The 16026-nt window shown below is 39.0% G+C and overlaps 1 long non-coding RNA gene across 1 annotated transcript; it reads right to left on the bottom strand.

Moving 5' to 3' along the window:
- Positions 1-795: 795 nt before the first annotated feature.
- Positions 796-11064, bottom strand: LOC119771766. The gene is made up of 3 exons (XR_005279181.1): positions 10959-11064; positions 7724-7815; positions 796-1310 (listed from the first exon to the last, which is right to left on the bottom strand). It is a non-coding gene; the product is annotated as an uncharacterized LOC119771766 (long non-coding RNA).
- Positions 11065-16026: the final 4962 nt, after the last annotated feature.

Here is a 16026-nt window from a genome sequence, read left to right as displayed (position 1 = left end):
GAGGCACTTCATCCACGTTGCTTGAAGTCCAGTGTAAAGTTTCCACAGTCAGTGATGGTTTGGGGTGCCATGTCATCTGCTGGTGTTGGTCCATTGTGTTTTCTGAGGTCCAGGGTCAACGCAGCCACATACCAGGAAGTTTTAGAGCACTTCATGCTTCCTGCAGCTGACCAACTTTTTGGAGATGCAGATTTCATTTTCCAACAGGACTTGGCACCTGCACACAGTGCCAAAGCTACCAGTACCTGGTTGAAGGACCATGGTATCCCTGTTCTTAATTGGCCAGCAAACTCTCCTGACCTTAACCCCATAGAAAATCTATGGGGTATTGTGAAGAAGAAGATGCAATACACCAGACCCAACAATTCAGAAGAGCTAAAAGCCACTATTAGAGCAACCTGGGCTATCATAACACCTGAGCAGTGCCACAGACTGATCGACTCCATGCCACGCCGCATTGCTGCAGTAATACAGGCCAAAGGAGGCCCAACTAAATACTGAGTGCTGTACATGCTCATACTTTTCATGTTCATACTTTTCAGTTGGCCAACACTTCTATAAATCCTTTGTTTTTATTGGTCTTCAGTAATATTCTAATTTTCTGATATGATGAATTTGAGATTTTCATTTGTTGTCATTTGTAATCATCAAAATTAAACAAAATAAAAATCTGAAATATATGAGTTTGTATGTAATGTATGAATATAATATACAAGTTTCACTTTTTAAATGGAATTACTGAAATCAATCTACTTTTTCATGATATTCTAATTTTATGACCAGCACCTGTATTCCTTCATGGGAGCAACAGCTAATTTATTTTAACATTAGGAGCCACTTTGTAGAATCACCTTAAGCTGTTGGTCTTTAAAGTATCCAAGGAGGGTAATGCCACCCTCCTCTGCGGCCTGTAGTTGCCGCATGTCTGCTGGGCAGTAAGGTGATCTGCAGGCTATCAGCAGACCATATGTATCATCCAGGGTACTTGTGTCATCCCCGGCATGTTCCAGCTGGCTCCGTTTCTGTGGCTGCATCTCAGAATCAAAGATGAAAGACAGCTCTGTTGGTCCACACAGTCCAACGATCTCCTTCGATTAAATTTAGTAAATTATGTCTTTATTTAATCTCTGCTTGCTCAGTTTTTCCATTTGACACCTAATTCCATAACAGTGGTGCTTTATCCGGCAGCATACCATGACACCACTTATCAGCCGAAGACAGAAGGGAGCCAAGTGCTCTCTGGATTGGACGTTTTCAGACTTGCTCGAGCACTGCACTCAGCCAATCTGTCAGATGGCATTGGTCTGATCCTGTATAAAACAAAACCTTGAAAGTTTAGACAAGTATCAGAACAAGGCAAAACTTTGTCTAGCCAGCACTATGCTCCCTTATACACACACATAACCCACCCGCTGACCCCCACCACCATATGCCAAAAATTATCATACAAGTTTCTCTTTGTATCCATATTTTAGGCACGATGGAGAAGAATTGAGCCTTTATATGAGAGGAAGGCTGTGTGTTTATCCAGCAGCGCCAGCACCAGGAAACAAGAGAAAGCCCCCATTGCTGCTGGTGGAAGCAGGAAAGAGTTGGAGACTGTGGGGCTGGTGGGAGGAGAGGTGAATAGAGACGGGGAGAGGAAGAAAGAAACTCTTTGAGTGACAGTAATTTAGCAGCACTGATTTTTTATGATTTCCCTACTTTTGGGAAAACACACAGACCTCTGACTATAGCACTTTGACTAAATCAAAGGTGTCTTTTACCTGCAAGAGTGTATGTGATTTTTTTATCTGGATTTGTTTGCAAGTTAATCTGTTGGTATCTTTTAGGTTTGCATATTTATTCCTTGACTTGCTTTTACCTACCTGCATATTATTTAAAGGTAGGACAACTTTCTATGTAATTGCACTAAAATATTGTGACAGTACAGTACTCAGAACCTTTGGAAATATCTTCTGTAACACCAAGCAGCAACTTTCTGCTTAAGTTTGATGATTTTTTCTAGGATAAACAAGAATTACTATCTTCTATCTCTCAGTGCTCAGATTAACAATGAAATGTTTAGATGAACGTATCTTTTGCTTCAAAATGTATAACATCGAATTTTCTTTTTTGAATGCATAGCTTTACCCAACTCTCTTTTGTTGTGTCATGTGTCAAGTAAAAAAAAAGTAAGGTGTAGATTTTTTGATATTAAGTACCTTTTTTATTACCTTTACCTTTATTTGACCAGGTAAAGCCTTGACTATATTAAAATAATAACTTCTCTCAGAAAGACATGACAAGATGTTTTATTTGCACTAAAGTTCTGTGCAGAAATCTAATCTGATTTAATTGTGTTTCTTAGAAGCAGTGAGGGTTATAGTCTGAAAACTATTCAAAATGATGACCTATGATAAAGCTCAGTTTTGAATTGTACAGCAGCAAGTCAATGAATAAGCTATCTAGTAGGCCTATACTGTCATGCATTCAATGAAAGACATATCACAACACGGCGGATTATTGCCCCAACCATCAAAACCGATGATGCAACCTGCTTTCTGTGCTACTGTTCAGTAACCTGCTGCAGGCTGGGAGGGAGTCCAGATATGAGTTTGCAAACAAAGACCATTGGTGGACTAAGAACTCAACAGTAGTACTTGAGTGAAAGTATTGATACTGATAGTGACATTAATAATTGGCAATCCTTTTGGGGAAAGCCTGGTCTTATTCGGAGAGACGGCATCCATCCCACTTTGGATGGTGCAGCTCTTCTTTCTAGGAATCTGGCCACATTTATTAGTCCTCCAAAACCCTGACCACCCAGGGTGCAGACCAGGAAGCAGAGTTGTAGTTTAACACACATCTCTGCAGCTTCTCTACTGTTACCCACTCTTTACTCCATCCAGACAGTGTCTTGCCCACGACCAAAATCTAATAAATTAGCAAAGATTCCCAAAGGAGTAAATCATGATAATCTAATTAAAATCAAAATAACTCCAATTGGGGAAAAAGTTAAAACAATTAAATGCGGTCTGTTTAACATAAGATCGCTTTCCTCTAAAAGTCTACTAGTTAATGACTTGATTTGTGATAATCACATTGACTTGTTTTGCCTTACAGAAACCTGGCTGCAGCAAGAGGATTATGTGAGCATAAATGAGGCAACTCCTTCAAGCTATTTAAATTTTCACATCCCCAGAAGTTCTGGGCGAGGAGGAGGAGTAGCAACAATCTTCCAGTCTGACTTACTGATTACTCCCAAAACAATTAATACCTACAACTCTTTTGAACATTTAACCCTTAATTTCCCTGATCCAAATTTCAAGGCAAGAAAACCTCTTCTTTTTGTAACTTTGTATCGTCCACCAGGTCCTTACTCTGAATTTTTAGATGAGTTTTCAGAGTTCCTTTCTGATTTGGTATTAAATACTGACAGGGTCATCATAGTGGGAGATTTTAACATCCATGCTGACATTGAAGGCGATAGCTTAAGAGCAGCCTTTAATGCTATCTTAGACACTGTTGGCTTTGTTCAAAATGTGAATAGTCCCACGCATTCTCATCTTCATACTTTGGATCTTGTGCTGACATACGGCATAGAATGTGAAGAAATAACAGTATTTCCTCACAACCCTGTCCTCTCTGACCACTTTCTAATAACCTTCAGGATTACTTTAACAGAGTTCTCCTCCCCCAAAAGAAGGTTCAATTTTAGTAGATCTTTATCAGATAGTGCAGTTAAAAATTTTAAAGAATCTGCTTCACTTTCTCTCTCCTCTGTGTCACTGAGCAGTGCTGCAGAGTGCAAAAGCTTAGATTATTCCCCTTCACAGGTTGATGATTTTGTTGATGGGGTTGCTAGTTCTCTGCGTATTGCCTTAGACAACGCAGCTCCTTTGAAAATGAAAACCGTTAAAAATAGAAAGCTTGCTCCTTGGTTTAATGCAGAGCTGCGTACTTTGAAGCAAAATGCTAGGAAACTGGAGAGAAAATATCGCTCCACAGGCCTGCGAGAGTCCTTCCTAGTCTGGAAAAATGGTTTACTGCTGTATAAGAGGACCCTTTGTAAAGCAAGAGCAGCATACTTCTCCTCATTAATAGAGGAGAATAAGAATAATCCTAGATTTCTTTTTAATACAGTTGCCAAACTCACCCAGAGCCATAGCTCTGTTGAACCGTCCATTCCACCTGCTCTTAGCAGCAATGATTTTATGGGATTCTTTATAAATAAGATTGATCTTATTAAAAATAAGATCATAAGCACTCCTCTATCCGCGATTGTACCTGAGGTAGTCATGGAATCTGAACCGGGTTTAGACTGCTTTGATCCAGTTGAACTCTGAATTAGCAAAATTATTGTCTTCATCTAAGCCTTCAACTTGTATGTTAGATCCAGTTCCAACCAGGTTATTTAAGGAGGTATTCCCTTTGATCTCCTCCTCCATTTTAGATGTGATTAATCTATCTCTGTTACAGGGATATGTACCTAAAGCTTTTAAGGTTGCTGTAATTAAACCTCTGCTTAAGAAACCGTCTCTTGACCCAGATGACTTGGTCAATTATAGACCTATATCCAATCTTCCTTTCTTATCCAAAATTCTTGAGAAAGTAGTTGCCAAACAAGTTTGCGATCACTTACACCATAATGAACTTTTTGAAGAGTTTCAGTCTGGCTTTAGAGCTCATCATAGCACTGAAACAGCTCTGGTGAAAGTCACTAATGATATTCTCATGGCCTCAGATAATGGACTTGTATCTGTGCTCGTCCTGTTGGATCTTAGTGCTGCATTTGATACAGTTGACCATAATATTGTTTTAGAAAGACTTGAATATTTTGTTGGAATTAAAGGAACAGCACTAGACTGGTTTAAATCTTATCTATCTGATCGAATTCAGTTTGTTCATGTTAATGATAGATCTTCAACACGCTCAAAGGTTACCTGTGGAGTACCACAGGGATCAGTGCTAGGACCAATTCTCTTTACTTTATACATGCTCCCAATTGGTAGAATTATTAGACAGCATGGGATTAATTTCCACTGTTATGCTGATGATACCCAGCTATATCTGTCTATAAATCCAGATGAAGCTAACCCATTACATAGATTACAGGCATGTCTTGAAGACATAAAAACCTGGATGACTCTTAACTTTCTGCTTCTGAATGCAGATAAAACAGAAGTTATAGTCTTTGGACCAGAGTCTCTGAAAAAGAAACTGATTAGCCAGTCACTTCATTTGGATGGGATTAAACTGATTTCAGATAATAAAGTAAAAAATCTTGGTGTTATTTTTGATCAGGACCTGTCATTTAAATCCCATATCAAAGAGGTTTCTATAATTTCCTTCTTTCATCTGAGGAACATTGCAAAAATTAGAAATATCCTGTCCAGGGGTGATGCTGAGAAACTAGTCCATGCATTTGTTACTTCAAGGCTGGACTATTGTAATTCTTTACTATCAGGAAGTCCACAAACTGTAGTTAAAAGCCTTCAGCTGATCCAAAATGCTGCAGCCAGGGTTCTGATGAAAATTAAAAAGAGAGATCATATCTCGCCTATCCTGGCTTCTCTTCATTGACTTCCTGTTAAATCAAGAATAGAATTTAAAATCCTCCTTCTCACATATAAAGCCTTAAATGGCCAAGCACCATCTTATATCAGAGATCTGATTGTTCCTTATGTTCCTAACAGAGCACTTCGCTCTCAATCTGCAGGTTTACTAGTGGTTCCTAGAATTTCTAAAAGTAGAATGGGAGGCAGATCTTTTAGTTATCAGGCTCCTCTCCTGTGGAACCAACTACCAGTTTTAGTCCGTGAGGCAGACACCCTGTCTACTTTTAAGGCTAGGCTTAAAACTTTCCTTTTTGATAAAGCTTATAGTTAGGGTGGCTCAGGTTATCCTGAGCTATCTCTATAGTTATGCTGCTATAGGCTTAGACTTTTGGAGGACATAGGGACCCCCATTTCATCATTCTGCTTCATTCTCTCTCTGTTCTCCTATTCTGCAGAATCTGTTAGTTCAATCTCTAACCTTCTGCTCTCTCTGCTTTTCCTCAGAGTAGCTTTGCCTCATCTGTTCCTGTTTGGCTGTGACGTCATCCTGGAAAGAAACATCAGCTGTGCTGCTTCCATCAACACCCTTGTTTATAGATGTTGGAGATCGGCCTGTTTTCCAGTGTGGTCCTGTTTCTCTGGCCGTGACTGAGTGGATGTGCTCTCTTCGTCCTCTGGCATGGGAGCTGCCTTGGAGCTCGTCTGCCTGGCTGTGTGTTTCCTGGACGGGGCCGCCTTTTACAGCTGCTTTTTGTATCTCTGTTTCTGTCTCCTTGAACCCCAGTCGGCCTCGGCAGATGGCCGCTCACACTGAGCCTGGTTCTGCTGGAGGTTTCTTCCTGTTAAAAGGGAGTTTTTCCTCTCCACTGTCGCTACAAGCATGCTTAGTGTGGGGGATTGTATTTGAGTCAATGAGTCAATGCAATCAACTGGTTTTCCTTAGATAGAAAACTTTGTATCAATTTGACTGTATGATCTGGTTGAACTGTAAAGTGCCTTGAGATGACATGTGTTGTGAATTTGGCGCTATATAAATAAACTGAATTTAATTGATAGTCAAATCTTAATCAACTACAAGTTGAGTATCAGTCATTTCTTAAAGTGGTTACAGTGAGTACAAATAGGAATAGCTCAGCAAAAGCTATATGAAAATTTAGCATGAGAATTAAATGGTGAAAGGAATAAACTCATATTGATCTTTGTTTAGTTATATTTACTCAGAAACACTCTCATATTCAGACAGCAGTTCACAGACAACTTGGGCTTTAGAGACTTGACTCAGCACTTTTCTACCAGGATGAGGCTGGAATCAAATCAACAACATGTTTGGATTGCAAGCCAACTACTGTCCTTCTTAAGCCACAGACATCCCATGAATGTTACTAGCCATACTATATTACTATATGTTAAATATATTGTCATTGAGAAATTAGAAATTTGGGGGGAAAAAAACACAAAATGGAGATTTTCCTTGAATGTATGGAAGTGTTCACACAGGCAGTGTTTAATGTTAGTAATCAACATTTGGCAATCCTATTTGTTACTTGTACTCTACAGGTAAGTTAGACTTTGTCTGAATTTGACAAAACATGGAGAAAACACAGCTCAGAAATGTTGAAAGCAGACAATCAGGAGATCATATCGTATTTTCAAAAGTCTCTGTGGAGCAGCTGATGAAACTGATGGGTGAAAGCATGGCTTCACATATCTTTCTTCCCTGCTACCAGGTCTTTGAGCCACATCTCAAATGTTGCAGGTGGGAGTGAATCTGTGGCACACAGGGTGTGTTTGCAAAGGGTGATAGATCCATCCATTGTCTGTCACGCTTTATCCCAGCTGGGGTCAGGAGGGGTGCTGGTGCCCATCTCCAGCTCTCTACCGTCGAGAGGTGAAGTCCACCCTGGACAGGTTGCCAGTCCATCGTGAACAACCATTCATGCACACACTCACACCGAAGGAGAATTTAGAGAAGCCAATTAACCAAACAGTCATGTTTTTGGAGAGTAAGAGGAAGCCTGAGTACCCAGAAAGAACCCACGCATGCTCAGGGAGAACATGCAAACTCCATGCAGAAAAACCCCGGGTAGGGAATTGAACCCGGAACCTTCTTGCTGCAAGGTAGCAGTGCCACTGAACAGCCAGATAAAATATGTTTCCATGTAAAACCTTCGAATATGACCCACCTTAAATCACCAATGGTGGTCGGGTTGATCCCAGAAGCTAAGTTGTCCACGGCTTAAATGCCCCTGGTAGGGTCTCGCAAGGCACACAGTCTCTGGGTGATGGGAAGACAAAGAGAAGTTTAAAAGCCATGATGACTTGGAAAAAAAAGGGACAGTGACATCATCCAGTACAGTGGAGCCTAGCTCTGGGCCCAGGCAAAGGGTTTGGGGTCAATTGGGGAGTTTATCCTCCTGATGCACAGAAGGGCCAAGCCAAAACAAGAGATGCCTCGCTATCCCCCTGTAGACCTTGGGGGACCAAGACGGACCAATGCTAATAGGGATTGGCAGCAGTCAGAGGAGACCTGATCCATGGACACTTGAACAGGTGAAAAGTGGAATTTCACCTTATTTTGGCAGCTATAAATCCTGTTCCCAGTGCTTGTTGGAGTTCGACAGGACTGCCCTCAGTCACAGCACCTGTTCATAATCTGTATGTACAGGATTTCTATAAAGGGCCAGAGTGTATCTGGCTCTCTTGTGCCAATAGCTACAGCATGCTCTGGGGCAGTCTGCAACCAAGCCCAAACCACAGACTCCTCCAGGTCTCAGTCAATGGTCCATAACCTGAAAAGGGAGTCTTTCTCTCTTCAGGTCAGAGGAGTGATATTGCCTCAAGTGAAAGAGCTCAAGTATCTTGGGGTCTTGCTCATATATGAAGGGAGAATTTATTTGTCAGCCTATGTTCCTACCCTCACCTATGGTCATGAAATCTAGAGCATGACCAAAAGAAAAAGATGCACTGGAAAAAATTAGCTTTCATCACAGGATAGCCGGGATTTTCCCTAGAGATAGGTTGAGGATCTTGTCCATCCATGACAGAATGGCCCTGTAATGCCTTGGGCTTCCAGCAGAGGAGCTGGAGGAGGTGTCTTGGAATCTCTTCCTCTGCTTCCGCGACCCAGTCCCAGAAAAGTGGTACACGACAACCCAAGAACCCAAGAAAATACTCCAAGCTCCTAACGGCAGATCATAACAAAATGTAAAAATATTTTAAAAGCAAAAAACCAATTATGATTATGTCAGTGAAAAATAATCAGCAAACACTAAAGTAAGAATCTTTCTAAACAGCCAGATGTCAAACATAAATAAGTATTTAGTTTTAAGAGGCACTTTGTGATATTTGTCAAAACACAATTTTGATCCCATGAATCTCTTCTAAACATTCGGTTAATGGATGAAACAAAAGGGAACTTTATCACTGGAGGGAGTGGTACATCAGAAACCACATAAAAAAAACACCGACCTAAAAGTTTATGTCTGGCCAGTCAGTCTGTGAAATTAGAAGAAGTTCTTACGGATGACCAGAATGAGTAATGATCGTAGGCAACTACCAACTCCTTCTGCTGGAATTGCTTGGAAAGATTTTAATGAATAATCTGAAGTGGCCTAGTCAAAGTCAAGAGCAAAATCTGAATCAGGCAACGTGGCATTAGCATTAACCTGAATAATCACAGTAAAAACCCTACAGTGTAGCTGGAAATGCTTCTGGCCCCGTCCACACAAAGTCAAAACGAACACGAAACTCTAATATTTTCCAGAACGTTTGTCGTAAAGACGGAGACGTAAAATAAATGTGATCGTCCACACGAATGCATGAAAACGCTGCAAAATGTATGCCAGGCCTGTAAGTGGCGCTGTGGTGCCAAAGCAAAAATAGGTGACGAAATGTTGGGCATGCGCACTAATATTTATACATGGTTGCCCTGCGAGTCCATTTTCGTGGTTCAGTCAAATTCAGGTGCTGAACTATGTCGTCGATATTGCTCTGTTCTTCCTGGAGATATTCCAGAAGAAGAAGAAGATTCTGTTGTAAGCCCGACAGCAGGGTGAGTAGCATGAGCAGCAACCATTCAACACAGTACGACGCCATTGTTGTGTTGTGTTGCGCATGCGTGTTTAGAGGCGACGCTATGACGCATGCGTGTAAAAAAAAAAATGCGGTTAGAGCTTAAAGATGGAACGCGAAAACGGCGTTTCAAAATCTTCCCACTCTGAAGGCCTAATAAAAAAAAGATTGTTTACAGACCCCCGAAACGCCGGCTTTGTATGGATGAGAGGCTGGTTCGGTGAAAAATTTGTGCGTTTAGGCCGGGGTTTGTCTTTGTGTGGACGGGGCCTCTGTCTAGGATCACACAACCAGACATTTGTTAAAGCAGGTTACATTTATTTTTATCTTTTCACTCAGAGCCAGGTGGGTTTGGATCATGTCTTTCTTTCAAAAACAGATTTTTTTATGTTCACTGGATACTTTTGGCCATTATTTTTATTTGTTGGATGTTTTGAACCTTTTGGTGTGACAAAAAATCAAAAACTAACGAAACCTTTAAGATGGCAAGTATCCTTTTTTTAAATAATACTTGTATTTTTTTTTTGTCCCTGTTAAAATTATCCTTAAGTAATTCAAGGAAACTATTGGAAATTAAACCCAAAACCTTTTTTTTTTTTACATCACAGCATTTAATTAAAAAATCTAAAGCTTTACAACATTTTGTCAGAGCTAAGGTTTGACTATTAATAATGAAAATTTATTCTCCATGAGCTTAGGGATTGACTGTTTAAATGCGTTTATCCTCACAGCTTGCTACAATAAACTCCACATGCAGTAACATAATCTATAAGGCTAACATATGTAGGATAAGACAGACATACCAGGTAAAACACATGCTTTCTAAAGCACTGCTGTGTTTGCCCAGTAATAAGCATCAAGAACATGTAGAGCTTTAACTATAAACATTTGTGGTACATGACTCAGCTTCTATACACCATTTTCCTCATATGCAGGATATTTATTTTAGCTTCCTAACCTAAAATTCGAATAAAAAGAAAAGAATCCTGAATTTTTTGAGTGCCGTGAAGCCAAAATATTTCAGAACTGCAAGCCAGTAAATAGCTAAGAAGGGAACAAAGTGAAGGAATGCTGGGTTTATAACAGGCCCTACTGATGGATCTCTGTTTTCCCTGGTGTCAAACAGACCCCGAACTGAAAGGGCCTCCTCATGACCCTCTGGCCTTCTTTCCACATTCAGCCCGCTCAGGAAAGCCTGCGGCTCTAAGGCTTTAAACCACAACGACCTTCTCACTCCAATCGATTCATTTTTGGATTTTATTTTTTTTCCTGTCCAAATGAGACTGGATAAATTACACAGACTCTAAAGGGCCCCCTTGTTCGCTAAGAATAATAAAGAAAGGATACCTGTGTGGAGAAGTTAGCAGAAGTTTGTACCATAAGTGTGTGAATGTGTTGAGGCAGAGGAGCTGTCTTGAGACGGTGCAGAGAGTAAAGATAGAGAAGGGGGAAGGTCTGCTGTCTCATTTTCCTGTGATAGATGGGACTATTTAATGTCCCATGTTAGCACAGGTTTAACCTTACAGCACAGAGGCAAACAACATGGGTGAGAGCAAAGCTGATCAGCAGATGACTAGATCAAGTATACTTGTTGAAGTATAGAGTATCTGCTCCTGGAAGTTATCCATATAATAAATCAGTAACATGCAAAAGTATGTGTCCCAACCTGCTTTATTCTAAAGTAAAATAATCAAATCCTTTCATACTTTTTGCTTTATGATAATAAGGGGTGTTTATAAGATCTGACATAAAAACTGAATGAATGTAGGTTTGTGTTTTTCAAGAGCGACTTTTGATATTTATTCTCTGATTCCTGTGTTTTGTTCAAGTTAATGTTTAATTTTTTTTTTTTTCGTTTAATATAGACAACACCAGTGCATTAAAGTGTTGATCATAAAAAAGGATGGCTTTCTATACCTTCATCATCAATAAATAATAAAAAAAGAGAGATCCTTTTACATACATTAATAGTTTTTTAATACATACATTTACAAAAATTTGGGGAGTGAATTTCGTTTCGTTGCTCTGTAATTGTGAAACTGTAATGACAACAAAACGCTGGGGGAAAAAAAATATATATATATATGTATATATACATATTGAAAATGCAGATTTTAAGCACATCAAAAAAGTGCAATTATAGTTAAATAAGTAATCAATATCTCTAGTTTTATTAGGTATCTTCAAAGGTTTTTATCCTTTTTGATATTGATGAATAAAAGTACTCACCAAATTAAAAACCCTTCCCCCAAACCCCCTGCCATAATGAATGAACTGAATTTTGAAGGTAATCAGTCTGACCTCATGGTAAAACAGGAGGTAGTCAGATAATGACTCATCTTCCATCCAGAGCAGCCTTCAAAGTTTTGTGTTAAGTAGCTCCTTTTATTTATTCTGCAGCGTGGTCAGATCTCTGTAAGCGGTAATTCAGTAACAGGATATTTTCATGTGGGAATCGTCCAAACCCCCTGATGTTTTCCTAACCTGAACCAAGTCCTTTTATTAGCTCACCTTTACCAAGTAATTTAAAATCTGGGAGTATGTGACACACAGAAACAGCAAATATAGTTTTTCCTTGGATTGGGTTGCAAACTGTCTCTGTATTTCCACAGAGCAACCCAAACACCCTGAGCTTGAACTTTAGTGCACTCTTTATAAATTTAATCCAGCCTAAATTCTGATGGAAAAACATTTTTTTTGTTTTTTATGTCTTGACCTTTTTGTTTTTGCCTTAGTTACTGTACAAATATTTTACTGTTTTAGCTTTGAACTATGATTTGAATATCAAGTGATTTAAAAAAAAAAACTAAAAGAAACTTTCTAATGAACACTCCACTATACAGTAGTTAGAGGTGATCATACAGATACAGGATATTAAACCAGACATTTTGTTAATAAATGGAATTTAAGTCTTACCTTTTCATTATTAACAGAGATAAGGGAAATTATGAAGAGTAGTGGGCCTTGGTTTTGTATTTTAGGACAATTTTATATAGAAGTACGGAAAAGGATTTAGTATTAAGTGAAAATAAACAATGCAGTTAACTTAGATTTATATGGCATTTTCTTAGAATAAAAAATGGAAGATGGAAGAAAAATGTGTGTCCGTGTGTTTTTTGAATAATCAGGAATCACCACAACATAATCCAGTGCAGGTTTTTCCAGCTCATCTACTGGATTGATTTTCTGATACAGATTCGATCCTAAGACGACTTTCTGTATGGAGTTTCTGAAAGCGATTTCACTTTGACCAGAAATATTGCTGCATTTTTTTTTTTTTTTTTTTATATTGCAAGGTCTCGTTACACTGGTAGTATTACCACATGCTGCTCATACACCCTTCATTTGTGGCCTGTTTCCAGAGGAGAGTCCACCTGATTCCCTCATCCGTCCACAGGTTATAAATAGGTCTTGTTTCTCGTGCTGCAGGGTGGGCAGATGGGGAGGGTGTGGGGTCACAGATAGCTGATATCCCTGTGCTTGTCCTCTAGCTGCTCCGTTCAACCACGCCACCCTCCCTGGCTCCGATGCTGCCAGTTTTCTCTCACATGTGAGTCTGTCTTTTTTTTTCTCTCTCTCTCTCCATTTCTCTCGTTCTCTCTCTCCCACCATGTGTCCCCCCTCACTCAGTCAGAGAGTAACATGTGTCACTCGCACTCTCTAAGGCATGCCCTCCATCTCTGCATGCGGCCCTGCTCTCCTCTCTCTCTTTCTATCCAGCTGACAGCATGTAATTGAAATGGTCAAACACATGAAAACGTGACAAATGGCTGGAGGAATTTTGTGCTTCATCATCATCACCATTTACAACTCACTTTGGCTCTGCTCTCAGCTGGAACCTGGTTGACATCTCATAATCAAACTACCAAGGCACACAACAAACGGCGTGTGACCTTAAAAACATTTATACTTCATCATTGTAATTATAATGGACCTCAGACTCTCTATTACCTCATTATTTGAATTGGCTGCTGCACAAAAATGAGTCACCACATGTTAAAAGTGACATCTGTATTGCATGCTGCACAGTAACAAGATTACAACTCAGATGGATTAAATAAGGTGCCTGAGTGAGTGAAGAACAACAGATTCACACCTAAAGCTCCCCAACCTAAAGCAGCCTGCAGGATCCTATGTACTGGTGCCGTGTTATCCTGTCAGATAAGATGGAAAAACAGAGGAAGGAACCCCACTGAGCCACTGGCCTGGGTTTGATCACCAGCCGTCACCTCCAGCAGTTATCACCACACACATGATTAAATGGATTTGCTTGGACCACTATGTGTCCATCAGACCCTCATGGTGAATGCTAAAACAGTCTATAAGTCTGGACCTTTGTATAATTAAAACAAATATAGATGCCTGCTTGGGTTAGCTTTTACGGTAAACCCTTAGAGATATTTCCATAAATAAATGTCACAAATAATAAGGGAGTTTTTTTAGTTGTTGTTTTTTTTAGGTCAGAAAACAGATAGTTAAGAAGATAGTCTGTTGGTATTAGGATGTGTTAAGGTTTGTTTTTTTTATTTTGATTTCTCTTTGTCTTATTTGATGTGATGTGATTCTACAAATTTGGAGGATTCTACAATAATTAAAGTCCTTATTCCTACCAAATAATCCAGTGCTTCAAAACACCCATGAAAAATAAATGAAATTTTGACCCTAAAACTTTATAATCACTTTTCCAACTAATTTAGATCTTTGACCCAGTGGTGGCTCATGGAGTTTTCCCCAAAAGGCGGTATAAATTCAAATTAGACATATAACAAAAACCAATCGAACGTATACTAAGTTACCAAACCAGTATACTTATATGAATGCCGACAACAAAAATTAACATTATAAAAACACTTTATAAAATCAAAAACATAATTTCATGTACAGCTTTACTTTTTGTACATAAATTTTGCCCTTCTTAGGTTTTGTGAAGGTAAAATTGTGTTTTGCATGGTCCAATATTATGCCACAAACCTAAAACAATATTGTACCACATTAATAATAGGAAGCTATTAGTTAGCTTTATATCATTTTATATATAAAAACTATTTTTTTACTCAGAATGTGTTTATTTAAGAGCAACTATGTAAATTAACAAACACCTAGGGAAAAAAAAACCCCCACTATATTACAGTACATTATTTTCCATGTGAATCCCATATTGTTCATTTGTCTGTGCTTTAAATCAGTCCTAACTGTCTTTATCCATGCTGGGTCAGATACGGACATTTAAAAAAAGGAGGTAGGGAAAGCAGAATACAGCGTTAGCCTCGCTGCATGCAGTTAGCCAAGCCTTGGAGCGAATAAAGTGTAATGTCTCCATGCGTCTTTGGCTGCTGATTAATTTTGATGTTCGGCTGATCAGGTCCAAATGCTTTCACCTCCAGTTTCGCTTGTTAAGTTTGCTTTAAGGGACTTCACTTCCGCGACTCGACCTGTTAATCAATCGCACTACAACTGTGATGAAAGTTCCTTTCTGCTCAGGGCACAGCTCCCCTGCGTCCTGAGCTCTCCCATCCTTTTGCATTGAAGAGGAGCTAATGCACATGTACAAATTTTAACGAAGTTCTATTGCCAAAGATTTTTGTAGCCCAGGGCGGAAATACTCCACCAATCTGACAACTAACGAAAAAGCTTTACTCGTCATTATAAGAATGAATATTTATCTTGTACATCAAAAAAATATATTAATTTATTTCAATTTTTTTTATAATAAACTTTTTATTATTTTATTTATGTCATAATCAAGGTCATTGGGTGGGCAGGGCCCTAGTACCCTCTATTGACCAGCCACCACTGATCTTATCCCCTTAAAGAAATCCATTGGCTCTTCTGGAATGAAGTCCTCATTAGCATTAAGCTGTGTTTTTTTTAATCAAGTTTAATTTAGAATATACTCTACTATACAGTATTTTAGAGAGAGCTATCTGTAGCTGTCGTATAATTACCATTTCTAATGATGCCTTGAGTTGGTCAAAGTTCGATCCACTCAATAGAGGATTTATCACCTCTTAATAATATGACTGTTTCTCATTTTGACACTGGATCCCTTAAAACCAAGGACCAATAAAATGATATTTCATTAATCCAGATCCTTTCCTGAACCATTACCTGATATTATTTGATGAACAGATGGTTGGATGAATGGAAAACAGGTTTTTTTTTATTTATTTTTTTATGTTTACACATCTAAGCTTGGCTTGGCTAATAATATTTCCAACTGACTTTCATTTCCATTTCACACCAAAATATTGATGTATCTAGTAGAACAAGTTTTAGCTTAAACTGAGCGTTCACACTTGCATCCCTCATCCTTTTTTTCTCCTTCCTCTTTTTTTATTTATGAAAGCATAACTAACTAATGACTGAACCATTACAGGAATAAATAGAAAGTTATTTCCTAATAAAGCAATTAGTC

Source organism: Cyprinodon tularosa, unplaced genomic scaffold (assembly GCF_016077235.1).
Source record: "Cyprinodon tularosa strain WSP-4 unplaced genomic scaffold, ASM1607723v1 ctg69, whole genome shotgun sequence".
Taxonomy (NCBI): domain Eukaryota; kingdom Metazoa; phylum Chordata; class Actinopteri; order Cyprinodontiformes; family Cyprinodontidae; genus Cyprinodon; species Cyprinodon tularosa.
This window is presented reverse-complemented; position numbering and strand designations above follow the sequence as displayed.